This window comes from Danio rerio, chromosome 16 (genome assembly GCF_049306965.1).
Source record: "Danio rerio strain Tuebingen ecotype United States chromosome 16, GRCz12tu, whole genome shotgun sequence".
NCBI classification, from domain to species: Eukaryota; Metazoa; Chordata; class Actinopteri; order Cypriniformes; family Danionidae; genus Danio; species Danio rerio.
The window spans coordinates 40,770,966-40,786,743 of record NC_133191.1 but is presented as its reverse complement, the minus strand read 5'-3'; the positions used below and the strand labels follow the sequence as shown (position 1 = coordinate 40,786,743).

Sequence of the window (15,778 nt, the reverse complement as noted above, 5' to 3'; positions counted from 1 at the left end):
AGAAGGCTGAGTGACTGATTGTGTAGAATAACTGAATATGTAAAGCACTGATTATTTATGTTAAATACTTCTATGAAGCTATATGTGTCAGAAGTTAGAATGAGTAACATATTATCAAGTTATTATCCTATCATAACAATGTATGTAAACACTTAGTTCCTTTGCATAAGTTGCATCTATAATTTGCTGACATAGACCTGTAACATCTCTGTTGACATGAGCTAGTGGGCTGAGAGCCAAGAATAGCAGGACCCCTTAGACTAGAAAACCTATTCAAAAATGGTCAAAAGTTAAAAAGAGACACATAGGGGTGTGTCAAAAACATAAATAAAGGAGAAGGAGCAGGAGAGACTTTGGAAGGTGTCCAGGAGAGACTTCAGAATGCTCTGGGGTCTATTCTGCTCTTTCTCGGCTTTATTATGGAGAATAAAGTCTATTTTCTGATATTCAAAACCTCTGGTCTGATAATTTGTAATTGATGAGAAGTCAATATTTACGACAAATGGCGCCCGCACGTGCGGCTGGAAAGAGATAGACAGGTGACACTGGACATGCTGAGGCTTGGAGGAAAAACACAAATATGTGGCCACGATAAAAAACGGTAAGCAATTTTCGCTTATACGTTTGTGTTTTTTCTACCAAGGACCTGCTTGTAACGGTAAAAAGTCACTTGAACTGTTTCTCCAGCTATAAAGAACTACAAGTAAAACTAAAAAAGTAAAAGTAAAGATATAAAAGGAAAACAATGGGGTTTTGAATACCAGAAGAAAATAACAATTTGCATGCAAATGATCTGTGTTTTCCTAAGAGGGCCTTGACGGATAGGATAAACGTTAACTAGTAACTGTTACTCATGTTTGGGAAATTTTTTAATGATGAAGATTATGCCTAGAGCATTTTTAAGTTTTAAAAGGAAGTTCTTAAAGTGTGGTGACAGTTAAGAGATTAAAGCAGATTAATAAAGTAGAGAGAAGCGCGCAAAGACCTCGGAGTACCCGTTCTGTTTTAATAATGATAAATATTATTATTCAGGAGGCTGGGGGAAAAAAGGCAAGAATCCTGTGAAATGCTATTTTTACTGAAGAACAGTAAAGACGGGAGCAGAAGTAACAGGTCACTCAAGAGGAGTGTAGTGGAGAATTCTGTGGTTATAGCTCTAAGGTTAGAGGCTGCTCGGACAGGTCACTCAAGAGGAGTGAGGTGTATTTATGTAATTGTAAGTAGTTGTGTATTTGTCTATGTTGCTGGGGTGCTTAGAAGCTATCACCTTTGATCTAGAGAGACTAGAATAGAGGTGAGGTTCAGGTTACACAGTGTAAGAGATGAGGTTAGGACGAGTGAGAAGTATGATTGTGTTTAGAAGTATGTTTGCAATAAGAGTGAGTTAAAAAGAATTATCGTTTTATATTATAATATAAAAGAAGGACTGCATATGTTGTGTGATTTTATGAACAATAAGATAGAGAGTGATGCAGTTGAGGGAAGATATTGTGATACAGAGGAGGTTTAAGCCTCATAAAATTAATTGAGATCATATTGCATTTGAAAGACACAGACTAAAAACAAGAATATACGAGTTAAACATTTTTCTGAATAATCTCTGTGTGTTTGAAGTGTTTTTAAGTATGAACTATAGGCAGAGAGGGGACTGAAATTCCTGACATGTCGACAGTCTGGAAGAAGGTCTGCTTCAGGAGTGGTAAGAATCTGTCTATTTTAAGAACAAAAGTTTCACAGGACAGATAGAAGCTAAAGAGTAAAGATATATTATAAGGTATTAAATAAATAGAAATATAAAGTAATGTAATAAGATAAATGAAATAAGAAAATATACATGATAGAACAAGATTTAATAAATAAAAAGTGTTAATAAAAATGCAACTAGAAGCTATACTAATAAATATTAAGAAATAAAAAAATTGAAGCATGGAAATAACTACATATGGAGATTAATAGTTATATTGATCAGGAAATAAATTTACTAAATCAGTAAAAAAAAAGATAAGTTAATAATTTGAGTAAATAAAGAATTAGAAGAAAAAACTTTAATGAATATTGATTAATTGAAGAGTTAATGATCAAATGTTTAAGGAAAATAAGCTTAAAAAAATGAATTAGGAAAATCTAAGAGACAAAAATGCTAATTTTTGAAAAGGAAAAGAAGCATAGGAAAATGGAGAAAAAAGAAGTCCAAACATTGTTTAATAGAATTAAAAGAGAAGATGTTTAAAAATATATATTATAAAGTAATATAAGATAAAAATTAGAAAAAACAGCAACATTTTGAAGAAAACAAGATTTGGCTTTAAAAGATAAAATTATGTTTAAGTGCAATAAAAAATTGTTGTGGAGTAAGTTGACTGTTGTCATCTGTTTTAAAGTCAGCTACAGGCTGTCATCTGAGCCAACAGCTATTTGTAGTAAAAGCAGTGAGTCAGATGTAAAGCATAGACACTGAGGAGAAATGAAAGAACATAATAGTGAGTTCAAAAATTATATAGTTAATATTTTATGTACTTAAAAGGTAATTGAGAATTAAAAATTGCATTTCAGATAGGAAAAATGCTTAAAGTAAACAAACATGTAGAGGTAAAATAGTACTATGAACTTGAAGCTATTGCAGTAAGGATTTTGAACAGGTATATTAGACATTAGGCCACCATATAGTACTGTTGAATTAAAACAGGTATGGAAATGTTAGAGAAATTAAAATAGTGTAAGATGTAATGTAACTAGTGAGGAAACACTAGAATAAGATTAGGAAAAATAAGTGAAGCACAATCTGAAGCCAAAGAAATTAATTATAAGAACATTTAACAAATAGAAAATTAAGCATATTTACATATGATAAAAATGATTGAGAATGAAAAATAATTAGAGAAAATAAGTTGTTAAACTACAAAAGGAGTCTTTATTTGATGAATGAAAAAATGGAAAAAAAAAAAATATATATATATATTTTATTAAGTCATGAGCTAAATTCTATATATATTAATTAAGAAGACATAGGGATGAACTTTGGGGGACTGTAGTCTTGTACCTACCAGACATCTCTGAGTACACTGGCAAATGGAAAGGTGTTTGAAAAACACAATGAGCAAAATGGCTGTTGACACTTGTGACATGCTACAGCAGTGATGCAGGCACTGCATACTCAGGTTTTACTGAGGACTGAAAAAGCTACATTTTAAGATGAAACTTTAAATGTGTATTGTTAAATAATATATTATGATGAATGTTAAATAATTTAGGTTTAAGTTTCAATTGGTTTAATCAAAAAGTTCCTTAAACATAGAATGATAAATTACAATGCAGCAGACTAACTAAAGAAAAAGAAAAAGCTTTTGATAAGGCAATAATATCTAAGCATAATATTATTGTGAATGACCTAAATCAAGATTGGATATTGAAAACTGGAAAAATTCAAATCTAGAAAAATTATTTATAGTTAAAGAGAAGATTGAAACAACAATTTTAATGAATTCATAGGACATGATAAGGTCAAAAAGTAACAGTTCTAAATTACTATAAGAAAAATTGAAAGAGAAAAGTGTTTAAGAAAAAGATATTGTTTCACATGAAAACATATGTGAAAAATAATTTGAAAAAAAATATTAAGGAATAATAGTTAAAACAGAGCAAAGAGAAATTTACAAAACATACAGTAAGTTTTAGTCAGCTGATAAAAAAGTGCATCAAAATTGTATGAACAACTAGTTTAATGAGAATGCCTTAAGAAATAAATGTTAGCCAAAAGACAGTACCATAAATTAGGACGAAAAAGGAATTAATATATAGCTCTGAAAATTGATTAGTAAAAGAAAGAAGTGTCAAATTCCAACTAAATGATTGTCATTACAGGACTGAGATGCAGATAAAATCAGCCAGCATAGTCAGGGTTAAAATTAAATCAGATGTAGATTTGCCCATAAAGAAAACCACTAAATGCTGAAATAGGTATCAAACACTATTGAAAAGTTTGTGTAAAAATAGGAGCACTAATAGAAACATCTAGATAATGTAATATGCAATCTGTCCTAGACATTTCTATTTAAATTTAAAGTAGTAATAAATTATAAGTAACTAATAATATTTAATTGAAGTTAATTTGATAGTTAAAATAAATGGTTAATCAAGACAGATAAAAGACGCTTAATGTTTAGGTTATGATTTAAGAAAATCAATAAGAAAAGATTTTCCAGCTGAAGTTAATATTGTATGTAAAGATATGTTCTTTTGGATGGTAAATATTTTAAGTGGTTTGGTTTCTATTGAGTTTATTTTAGGTAACTACCAGAGGAGGGTAGAAACTTATTTGTACTCGTGTAGCTTGGTGAATAGCATATACTGTATACACCAGAATGCATAAAGGGTTATAATAAGGGAGAAGATCATAGTATGGACACTGTCACAATATGTGGATGATTGAATTATCTACAGCTTCACAGAGCTCTAGTTTAATTAAAAGACTTGAGTGGAGACCATTGCTCCAAACAGTGAGATGATGACTGTTTTTGGTGTTGACTAGATAGAGAATTATTCTGTAAACAAGCACTGTTAAGAAACTATGATGAGTAGATGATTGGAGTAATACTAGAAGCAAATTATGAAGCAGGAACAGTTATTACATCTGTGACAAGAGAAGTATTTCCTAAATTTCGAAATGCCTTCAGAAATAAGTTCATAATGGGTTTGCATTCATGAAGTTAATGAATGATCAATAAATAAAAACATCTAAAGAAGTATGAAAAATTATGAATAAAGCAAAAGAGAGAATAATTGTATTATGCTCAGTTACCAGAAATGGCTGAAAGAGGTGAAGATGATCCATCAAGACCAACGCTCAATGAAATATTTGAAAATAATAAACTTAATGGGATTAATGTGTTTACAAGTGCATTGGTGAGTGATGGCATGGAAACTGACAGAAACAAGCATCTAACACCGCATCGCATGAACTGCTATTGGGTCGACCCTTGAAAGAAACCTTGCAAGAAACCGCATGACCCTTGCAAGAAACCACATGAAACTTTGCATAAAACCTGGCATATAATCTCACATATAACCATGCACATAACCTCTTGGAATGGTTTGCAAAGATGTCTAATGCAGTAGGGACTTTTATGAAGAAACAAATAATTGCCATGTGCAAAGCGATATCTGTGCAGGAAACCAGAAAGGAGCCATGTGAGAGAGCAGAGATATAAGGTCCAATTGGTCCAGCTGATCGAGTCTATCTGTGGATGCTCTGGAGAGCTCAGGAGGAAAGGACCATATCTGGATGAGGGCAAATCCAACAGCTGCCAAAGGGGATGCCATTGATGAGTTACCAATGCCTCAAAGGAGCGAAAGGGAACAACTCCAGCAAAGGAAAGCTGACTGGAAACAGAGGAGCCTGAATATTCCAAAGCTCTTAACTACTAAGTGCCACGTGTGGAAGCAAGAGTTTATCAGAGCAAAGAAAAGAGTGATTCTAATAATGTGCCTGAATACCACATACAGAAGTGTCACAAATCAAGGGATGATGAATGCACAACTGCAGATTCCAGAACTCAGACTCTCAACCACACATCTCCATTAACATCTATTAAAGTCAAGTGAAGATGCTGATAGCTCAGAAGAAGAGAAACAAGGATGAGGAAAGATCAAGATCAACATTTGATGCTTTTTACGTTTGCATATTGATTTTGTTTGCATATTGCTTTCATGGTACCTATATATAATATCACTTCAGTATATTCTACATGAGTGTGAACACTAGCAGCTAGCACTGAACCAACTGAATACTTATGCTTAAAACATTGTTGTCTTTGATGTGTTAAGAGAAAAAGAGAGTACAGTCTTTTACTTCCTTCAAATCAAAAGAGAAAGGGGAGATGTTTGGCTGGACTTCTGTCAAAGTACAGTGGCATAATCTAGTCAATTGATAACAGCTATGTGGCTAATTTCAGACACTAGATAGAGGTAATTAAGAGAACTGGATTATGAAATTGCACTTTGGGGTTAAAAGACAATAATATTAAGACTAAAGTCTTAAGAGGAGGGATTGAAGAAGATTTTATTCTCTCTGTATGAAGTATTTTCTAAGTGTAAAGCAGTTAATTTTCTCTTCACAAAATGTATGTAGTGTTTGCAGCAAACATGCCAGCCTGTGTTAAAAATACAGTGATATGTCTGTGTAAGATGAGTATGCCTGCACAGGAGCAACACAGAGACTTCAGAATGCTCTGGGGTCTGCTCTGCTCTTTCTCGGCTTTATTATGGAGAATAAAGTCTATTTTCTGATATTCAAAACCTCTGGTCTGATAATTTGTAATTGATGAGAAGTCAATATTTACGACATGAGCTACTAGCCCGACAGTGGAAACGCGACATGATTTCGGTCTCATTTCTCAACCTCCCGGGCTATTGGCCCGGCCCGGCCCGGCCCGATTAAAGCCCTGGCTCGCACTGGCCCGATAGTGGAAATGCGGCTATTGAGTGAAATGAAGCTCGTCTTCCTTGTGTTTGGGGATGGCTTATACGAGTGTCTGCTGATGAGCTCCAGCTGGGATCGATCCGTGCTGATTAAGTGACAGCTGGGGTGAATCCGGGACCAAGGCGACGTGGCATCAGCATACTCGCCACTAGGATTGGGTACCGAAACCTGCTAGGTAACCGATACGTACCATTATTAAATCAGCGTATGAATTTCAGTGCCTAATTTTGGTGCTGCAGCAAGGACGTTACGCCTGTTTCACACCACAAGCGAAAGTAGCGCATGAGCAGCGCGTACGGAGAGCAGAAGCAGCACACAGCCGTTTGCCTTTCACACCAGCTGCGTCTGCAGCGCGCAGCTCTCCGGCAGCTGCTGCAGAGATCAATCTATCTCTATGTCTATTCTATCTAGTTATGAACAGCTCTCGGGTGGAATAACTTGAGTGAACATAAAACAAAGCCGAGTAAAACTTTCTTCCTCAGTTTCAGCAGCACAGCACAGCACACAGCGAGCTCACATCATCCAGCATGCGTGTCGAACTACACTACCCACAATACACTTCGCTATGGACTACAACTCCCGTAAATAGCTAGTCTTAAATCGACCACTCCCCTCTCCTGCAACACTAGCGTGCAACTTAAGCAAAACTGATACTAAAATTGTTTTACATTTGGTTTTGTAGTTCGGGCCTAAATAAATGTTTGTTGCAGTTTTTTATCGTTTTAAGTTCATTTGAATGACTATATATAAATCAGTTGATATTTTTAACGCATTTATTGAGTAAAATTGCTACTTTTTACTGTCATTCAATGTGTTTAGGTCATTATTAATGCACGAAATAAACAATAAAAAATAGCACTTATTATTACTCCAGAATAATTATTTTTTAGGAAACAGTGTAAACACTTTCAGAAACATTATTGTAAATGAATGGGAGGGCAAAATAAATCGACTTCAGCTGTAGGCCTGTTAAAGTTTACAGGTGCAGCAATGTGCCTTGATGTACTTGAATGCTAGAAATGTGTTCTCCAACACCCGTATAACGTTACTTGTCAAATAAATAAACAAGGAAGATTATTTTGAGTTTAAGTTATTTAATTATCTTGTTTATGAAGACTGCAGAGTGATGCATGAACAAAAATGACTATGAATAATGTTAAGTATTTTGTGATATATATGTTAAAATGTGCTCCTAAAAGTACGTGGCCCCTGCCCGCCCCCACAGGTTAATAGTAAGCTAATGTAATTTCATAATGCAAATCTTAAATTCATGCTCACCAACAAATGATCAAAGGAAATGTATTAATGTAATACAGTATGAATTTATGTTTACTTTAAACTGTAATCATATTGTTCTGTTAAAATTATTTTTAAAAATATTTTGTCAAATAAAATTATTTTGTAGAGTCATCCACCATCATTTTGGGGCTAAAAAGTATCGATTCAGGCACCGTTTTGGCACCGGTATCGTTTTAAAAGTATCGATTAGGCACCGGTATCGAAAAAACCCAAACGATGCCCAACCCTACTCGCCACATTATGTTTTTGGTTCCTTTCGGGGCATTGATAAATGCTTATCCAGTAAATCTATGGGAGGATCAGAAAGCTCTTGGATTAAGTCCAAATGATCTTTATTTGTGTTCTGAAGATAAACAAAGATCTTATGGGTTTGGAACAACATTAGGGTAATTAATGACAGAATTTTCATTTTTTGGTGAACTAATCTTTTAGGATCAACTGAAATTACTCAACAGTTTTCTTCAGAAAAATGAGCATGTCTGCTTTTTCAGGAGACAGACAAGCCCGCTCCTGGCTGATAATGTCCCCAGCAGTGGAAAATGTACGCTCTGAGGTTGTGGATGATGCTTGCATGCAAAGATACCTTGATGCCAATTCTGAAAGCATTGGCAGAGTGTCATTTATGTCCCACCACCAGGTTACTGGACTTACTGAGGACAGTGTAGACGGAAGCAGTCTGTACTTATTTATTATCTCTATATCTCCTCTGTAGTGCTGCTGACGCTGGTCTGCATTCTTGCTTCAATTGCCATGTCCTCCACAGCAAACAGCTCCTCAAGGCAGAAAGCTTTGGAATCTTCTATTAACAAATGAGTAAAGAAATAAAGACAAATATAAAACTATATAAAAAATAAATTCAAACAAGTTAATTTTCTTCTGAATTAAATAAAATTAAATAGGAAAAAATAGGATTTCTTTATATTTTCTTACTAGTGCTGTTGTTGCAGATGCACTGTCTTCATCAGAGATGTCATTTCGGTTACCTGCTAAGTGCCTGTTCTATCTGCTCAGTCGGAGTCTATATTCAATAAAAAACTAGGTCACACTGAAGAAGATTTCTATTCTCTCTGTATGAAGTATTTTCTAAGTGTAAAGCAGTTAATTTTCTCTTCTCAAAATGTATGTAGTGTTTGCAGCAAACATGCCAGCCTGTGTTAAAAATACAGTGATATGTCTGTGTAAGATGAGTATGCCTGCACAGGAGCAACACTAGGAGAAGGCTGAGTGACTGATTGTGTAGAATAACTGAATATGTAAAGCACTGATTATTTATGTTAAATACTTGTATGAAGCTATATGTGTCAGAAGTTAGAATGAGTAACATATTATCAAGTTATTATCCTATCATGACAATGTATGTAAACACTTAGTTCCTTTGCATAAGTTGCATCTATACTTTGCTGACATAGACCTGTAACATCTCTGTTGACATGAGCTAGTGGGCTGAGAGCCAAGAATAGCAGGACCCCTTAGACTAAAAACCTATTCAAAAATGGTCAAGAGTTAAAAAGAGACTTAGGGGTGTGTCAAATAATCCTGTATAAAAATTGTAACAAACACACTGAAACTTTAGAAGGTGCAGGAGAGACTTTGGAAGGTGTCCAGGAGAGACTTCAGAATGCTCTGGGGTCTGCTCTGCTCTTTCTCGGCTTTATTATGGAGAAGAAAGTCTATTTTCTGATATTCAAAACCTCTGGTCTGATAATTTGTAATTAATGAGAAGTCAATATTTACCACAAATGGCGCCCAACGTGGGGCTGGACAGAGACGAACGGGTGACACTGGACATGCTGGGGCTTGGAGGAAAAACACAAATATGTGGCCACGATAAAAAACGGTAAGCAATTTTAAGCTTATACGTTTGTGTTTTTTCTACCAAGGACCTGCTTGTAACGGTAAAAAAAGTCACTTGAACTGTTTCTCCAGCTATAACGAACTACAAGTAAAACTAAAAAAGTAAAAGTAAACATAAAAAAGTAAAGATATAAAAGGAAAACAAAGGGGTTTTGAATACCAGGAGAAAATAACAATTTGCATGCAAATGATCTGTGTTTTCCTAAGAGGGCCTTGACGGATAGGATAAACGTTAACTAGTAACTGTTACTCATGTTTGGGAAATTTTTTAATATTATGAAGAATATGCATAGAGCATTTTTAAGTTTTAAGAGGAAGTTCTTAAAGTGTGGTGACAATTAATAAGTTAAAACAGATTAAGGTATAGAGAGAAGCGCGCAAAGACCTCGGAGTACCCGTTCTGTTTTAATAATGATAAATATTATTATTCAGGAGGCTGGGGGAAAAAAGGCACAAATCCTGTGAAATGCTATTTTTACTGAAGAACAGTAAAGACGGGAGCAGAAGTAACAGGTCACTCAAGAGGAGTGTAGTGGAGAATTCTGTGGTTATAGCTCTAAGGTTAGAGGCTGCTCGGACAGGTCACTCAAGAGGAGTGAGGTGTATTTATGTAATTGTAAGTAGTTGTGTATTTGTCTATGTTGCTGGGGTGCTTAGAAGCCTTCAACTTTGATCTAGAGAGACTAGAATAGAGGTGAGGTTCAGGTTACACAGTGTAAGAGATGAGTTAGACTGAGTGAGAAGTATGATTGTGTTTAGAAGTATGTTTGCAATAAGAGTGAGTTTAAAAGAATTATCGTTTTATATTATAATATAAAAGGATTGCATATGTTGTGTGATTTAAGAACAATAAGATAGAGAGTGATGCAGTTTAGGGAAGAGATTGTGATACAGAGGAGGTTTAAGCCTCATAAAATTAATTGAGATCATATTGCATTTGAAAGACAAAAACTAAAAACAAGAATATACGAGTTAAACATTTTCCTGAATAATCTCTGTGTGTTTGAAGTGTTTTTAAGTATGAACTATAGGCAGAGAGGGGACTGAAATTCCTGACATGTCGACAGTCTGGAAGAAGGTCTGCTTCAGGAGTGGTAAGAATCTGTCTATTTTAAGAACAAAAGTTTCACAGGACAGATAGAAGCTAAAGAGTAAAGATATATTATAAGGTATTAAATAAATAGAAATATAAAGTAATGTAATAAGATAAATGAAATAAGAAAATATACATGATAGAATAAGATTTAATAAATAAAAAGTGTTAATAAAAATGCAACTAGAAGTTAGACTAATAAATATTAAGAAATTCAAAAATTGAAGCATAGAAATATCTACATATGGAGATTAATAGTTATATTGATCAGGAAATAAATTTACTAAATCAGTATGAATAAAAATAGATAAGTTGATGATTTGAGTAAATAAAGAATTAGAAGAGAAAACTTTAATAAATATGGATTAATTGAAGAGTTAATGATCAAATGTTTAAGGAAAATAAGTTTAAAGAAAAATGAATTAGGAAATCTAAGAGACAAAAATGCTAATTTTTAAAAAGGGAAAAGAAGCATAGGAAAATGGAGAAAAAAGAAGTCCAAACATTGTTTAATAGAATTAAAAGAGAAGATGTTTAATATATATATATATATATATATATATATATATATATATATATATATATATATATATATATATATATATATATATATATATATATATATATATTAAACAGATAAAATAAAAATTAGAAAAAAACAGTAACATTTAAAAGAAACTAAGATTTGGCTTTAAAAGATAAAATTATGTTTAAGTGCAATGAAAAATTGTTGTGGAGTAAGTTGACTGTTGTCATCTGTTTTAAAGTCAGCTACAGGCTGTCATCTGAGCCAACAGCTATTTGTAGTAAAAGCAGCGAGTCAGATGTAAAGCATAGACACTGAGGAGAAATGAAAGAACATAATAGTGAGTTCAAAAATTATATAGTTCATATTTTATGTACTTAAAAGGTAATTGAGAATTAAAAATTGCATTTCAGATAGGAAAAATGCTTAAAGTAAACAAACATGTAGAGGTAAAATAGTACTATGAACTTGAAGCTATTGCAGTAAGGATTTTGAACAGGTATATTAGACATTAGGCCACCATATAGTACTGTTGAATTAAAACAGGTATGGAAATGTTAGAGAAATTAAAATAGTGTAAGATGTAATGTAACTAGTGAGGAAACACTAGAATAAGATTAGGAAAAATAAGTGAAGCACAATCTAAAGCCAAAGAAATGAATTATAAGAACATTTAACAAATAGAAAATTAAGCATATTTACATATGATAAAAATGATTGAGAATTAGAAAAAATAAGTTGTTAAACAGCAAACAAAAATAGATAAATAAATTAATTAATTAAAAAAAATTGGATAAAAGGAGTCTTTATTTGATGAAGGAAAAAATGGGGAAAAAAATAATTTATTAAGTCATGAGCTAAATTCTATATATATTAATTAAGAGGACGTATGGATGAACTTTGGGGGACTGTAGTCTCGTACCTACCAGACATCTCTGAGTATACTGGCAAATGGAAAGGTGTGTGAAAAAACACAAAGCAAAATGGCTGTGGACACTTTTGACATGAACTTTTTGCCCAGGATTTACTGAGGACTGAAAAAGCTACATTTGTTCAGAGACATTCAAAAGAGACACTAACAAGAGACTGATGAACTGATCAAAAAGAAAAAACTCTCCACCAGAACTTTACATCAGCTGAGTCAAAGAAAGAAGCCAGCCCAAAGAGAGAGGGGGAAACACTGTGCCCTGATATGAAGGAAGTTCAGGACAACATAGAAAAGACTGTTGCACCAATCTGGAGCTAGTTGTCTCAGGTTGCGAGGGGGGATAGCCTGACAGTCCATCTCAAAGTAGCTCCTAGTCCAAATTACGTTCAAGCATTACAGAAGGAAAATTAAGAACAAAAGTTTAGCTACCCATTCTTGTATCAAATCAGACTCCTGTCAATTTTAGAGAAATTATTATCATGCAAATTTGTAAAAAAAAAAAAAAAAAAAAAAAAAAAGTGTTATAAGGTAATTTTAAGGTGAAACTTTAAATGATGAAATTATATATTATGATGAATGGTAAATAATTTGAGTTTAAGTTTCAGTAGGCTTAATAAAAGTTCCTTAAACATAGAAGGATAAATTACAATGCAGGGTGGTGACTAAAGAAAAAGCTTTTGCTAAGGCAATACATAATTTGGAGAATAAATAAGAATGGAACTAAGTATTTAAGTTCAAATCAAGTAAAGGAAAATCTTAACATAATTGTATTGTGAATGGCCTAAATCAATATTGGATAGTGAAAACTGGAAAAATTCAAATCTAGAAAAATGATTTATAGTTAAAGGAAAGATTGAAATAACAATTTGAAATAAATTCATAGGACATAAGGTCAGAAAGTAACAGTTCTAAATTGCTATGAGAAAAATTGAAAGAGAACAGTGTTTAAGAAAAAGATAATATTTTACATGAAAACATATGTGAAAAATAATTAGAAAAAAAATTAAGGAATAATAATTAAAACAGAGAGAAATTTACAAAGCATACAGTAAGTTTTAGCCAGCTGATAAAAAAGTGCATCAAAATTGTATAAACAACTAGTTTAATGGGAGTGCCTTAGGAAATAATTATGAGCCAAAAGAAAATAACTCAAAGATAAAAAAGAAATTAATATATATATCAGAAAATAAATTAGTAAAGGAAAGAAGTGTCAAATTCCAACTAAATGATTGTCATTACAGGACTGAGATGCAGATGAAATCAGCCAGCACAGTGAGGGTTCAAATTAAATCAGATGTAGATCTGCCCAGAAAGAAAAAACACTAGATGCAGAAATAGGGATTAAACACTATTGAAAAGTTTGTGTAAAAATAGGAGCATTAATAGAAACATTGACTGTAATATACAATCTGTCCTAGACATTTCTATTTAAATTTAAAGTAGTAATAAATGTATAAATGACTAATAATTTTTGATGGAATCTAAAGGCAATAATTACATATGAAGACAAAACAAGATTATGTTTAGGTTATGATTTAAGAAAATCAATAGGAGAAGATTTTCCAGCTGAAGTTTATATTGTATGTGAAGATACAGTAGGTGAGAGTTCAAAGTGGCTATTAACGCCGCGGCTTGTACCGCCGCCGTTTGAAATAGGTGCCGCTCTGTTTTTAGTGTATGACCGCAGTTTGTGAATGAGCCGCCAGGGGGCGCAAAGGGACGGGATGCGAACGGACAGAAATAGCCCATACAGCTACTGTGCTTGTAAATGATATTAAACAATAAGTCAAAGCATTATAATTCCTTCATTAATCATTTAAAATTTGTTAACACGCTTTATTGTAAACTTTTTAAGTGCAAAGAGGATTCGTTTTGGAAAATAGAATTGAAGAAGTAAAAGACAACTAAAATGAAAGCACAAACATTTAGTACAAATAAGTAGTCTTAAGTAAATAAATAAATAAATAAATAAATAAATAAATAAAGCAGCCCAAATATAGAAAGATGTTCAGTGTTTGCTATTTTGATAGGACTAAGACAAGACATTTTCATTTATGTTTTATTTCTGTTTTTATTTCCATTTTCGTTGTTGATTATATTTTACTATCTCATTTATGTCTCAACAATTGTACATAAACGAATAATAAACGAATAATGAAAATAAATGAATAATGAAAATAGGCCTAAATAAATTATTTATTTAAAGACATTGCCGTACAGTACGTGAAACACTGAGAAAAATAAATTGACCTACCTTAAGCAGATCACTAAAAGTATAATAAAAATATTTTTATATATTATATATATTTATATATTATTTTATTTTTAATAATTTAGTTTCAGTTCTGTTCAGTTTTTTTTTTTTGCTTTTTTTTTTCAAAACGTCAATGTTCTCCTGTAAAGTAGCTATAACTGTTGTTTTGGTTTTTTTTTTTTTTTTTTTACTTATGGCTCAGTATGTTTTGTATTTTAACTTCATATTCAGTCACCTTGCATATGTGTGTGAAATATAATGCCGCATAACCGCGGAAAAAGAAGAAAAAGCTGTCAAAGGTTAGAGCTAATTCATCAAAATTAGCTATATTAAAATACAGCATTTATGTTAATACTGGCAGAGTGTGAACAAACTCAAGGCTAAGATATGCGCTTGCCTTTTAATGCATTTGCGGCCTTTTTATAGGCTACAGGCAACTATGTATAATAATGTTTTTTTTTTCTTTTTTTTGTATGGTAAAGGACAATGCACATTATGTTATTGATGTAAACTTAGGCTAAAACTTACCATTGATAAACGTGACCTACCTCAAGCAGATCACTTAAAGTATAAAAAAAAATAAAGTAGGCTATATGTATATATATATATATATATTCTTAATAAACTTCACAGCCACAAATATAAAAAACACAACTTGTATTAAAACTGGGCGAGGATTAGAAAGAATACGATGCTTGTTATATAATTTAAATTTTGATTCCAATTTCTGCAAGCACATTTTTTCACTCGCTACTCTGCCAGAAACTTCGCCGCCGGAGAGCACCTCAATAATGTAAACATTTGTTTAAAGATGGAGCGCAAGATGTGCCGAGTGGCAACATGTGAAGAACGATGGCAAAGCTAAGTGTGATTATTGTAATAAACTAAGTTATAAAGCAGAGTCCCGACCAACAGGACTAAGCATATGCGGTTGGCTCATTCTTCACGAATATAGAATTAAAATAATGGCGCGTTAGGTTCACAAAGCAGCGCATTCTCTCCGCCTCATCGTTTAACCAGCGGGACACGCTGCTGAAGCAGGAGAGACACTCCGTCATTCATAATCTTAGCTGATGTATCGGAGTCGAATGAATATATCAAAGAGGAATTTTCTTTTAACAGTCCCGATATGTTTAATCTTTTTATTTATTTTTTTTTTCGTGTCATTTCTCTTCAGCAAATTATATATATTTTTAAAGCTGCTTGATTCTTTTAAAACCGAAAGCAGAGCCCGTGGTGTTTTTCCATAAGATACTCCTTTATGAATGTTTTAATTTTTTATTAAAGTCTTTAATGTGCATTTTGATAGTTTTATTTTATTTCAAGCAGCATCTAAATGCGAATTT

General features: G+C 32.8%; 1 protein-coding gene and 1 long non-coding RNA gene across 4 annotated transcripts in view; one reads left to right on the top strand and one right to left on the bottom strand.

Annotated features, from left to right (window-relative positions):
* LOC101885829 (uncharacterized) overlaps positions 1-15,778 on the bottom strand; it is a 123,768-nt gene that overhangs the window by 80,774 nt on the left and 27,216 nt on the right. The window contains exons 10-11 of one of the 3 annotated variants that reach the window (XM_073926294.1): positions 8,708-8,795; positions 8,429-8,576 (exon numbers count right to left, since the gene is read on the bottom strand). The exons of the other annotated variants lie outside the window; for them this stretch is intronic. The gene's annotated coding sequence lies outside the window, so the exon portion shown is untranslated. The remainder of the gene's footprint in view (positions 1-8,428; positions 8,577-8,707; positions 8,796-15,778) is intronic. 3 annotated transcript variants of the gene reach the window in all.
* Positions 1,078-6,287, top strand: LOC141378284 (uncharacterized). Its single transcript, XR_012392392.1, has 4 exons — positions 1,078-1,216; positions 1,615-1,699; positions 4,795-4,902; positions 5,169-6,287. It is a non-coding gene; the product is annotated as an uncharacterized lncRNA (long non-coding RNA).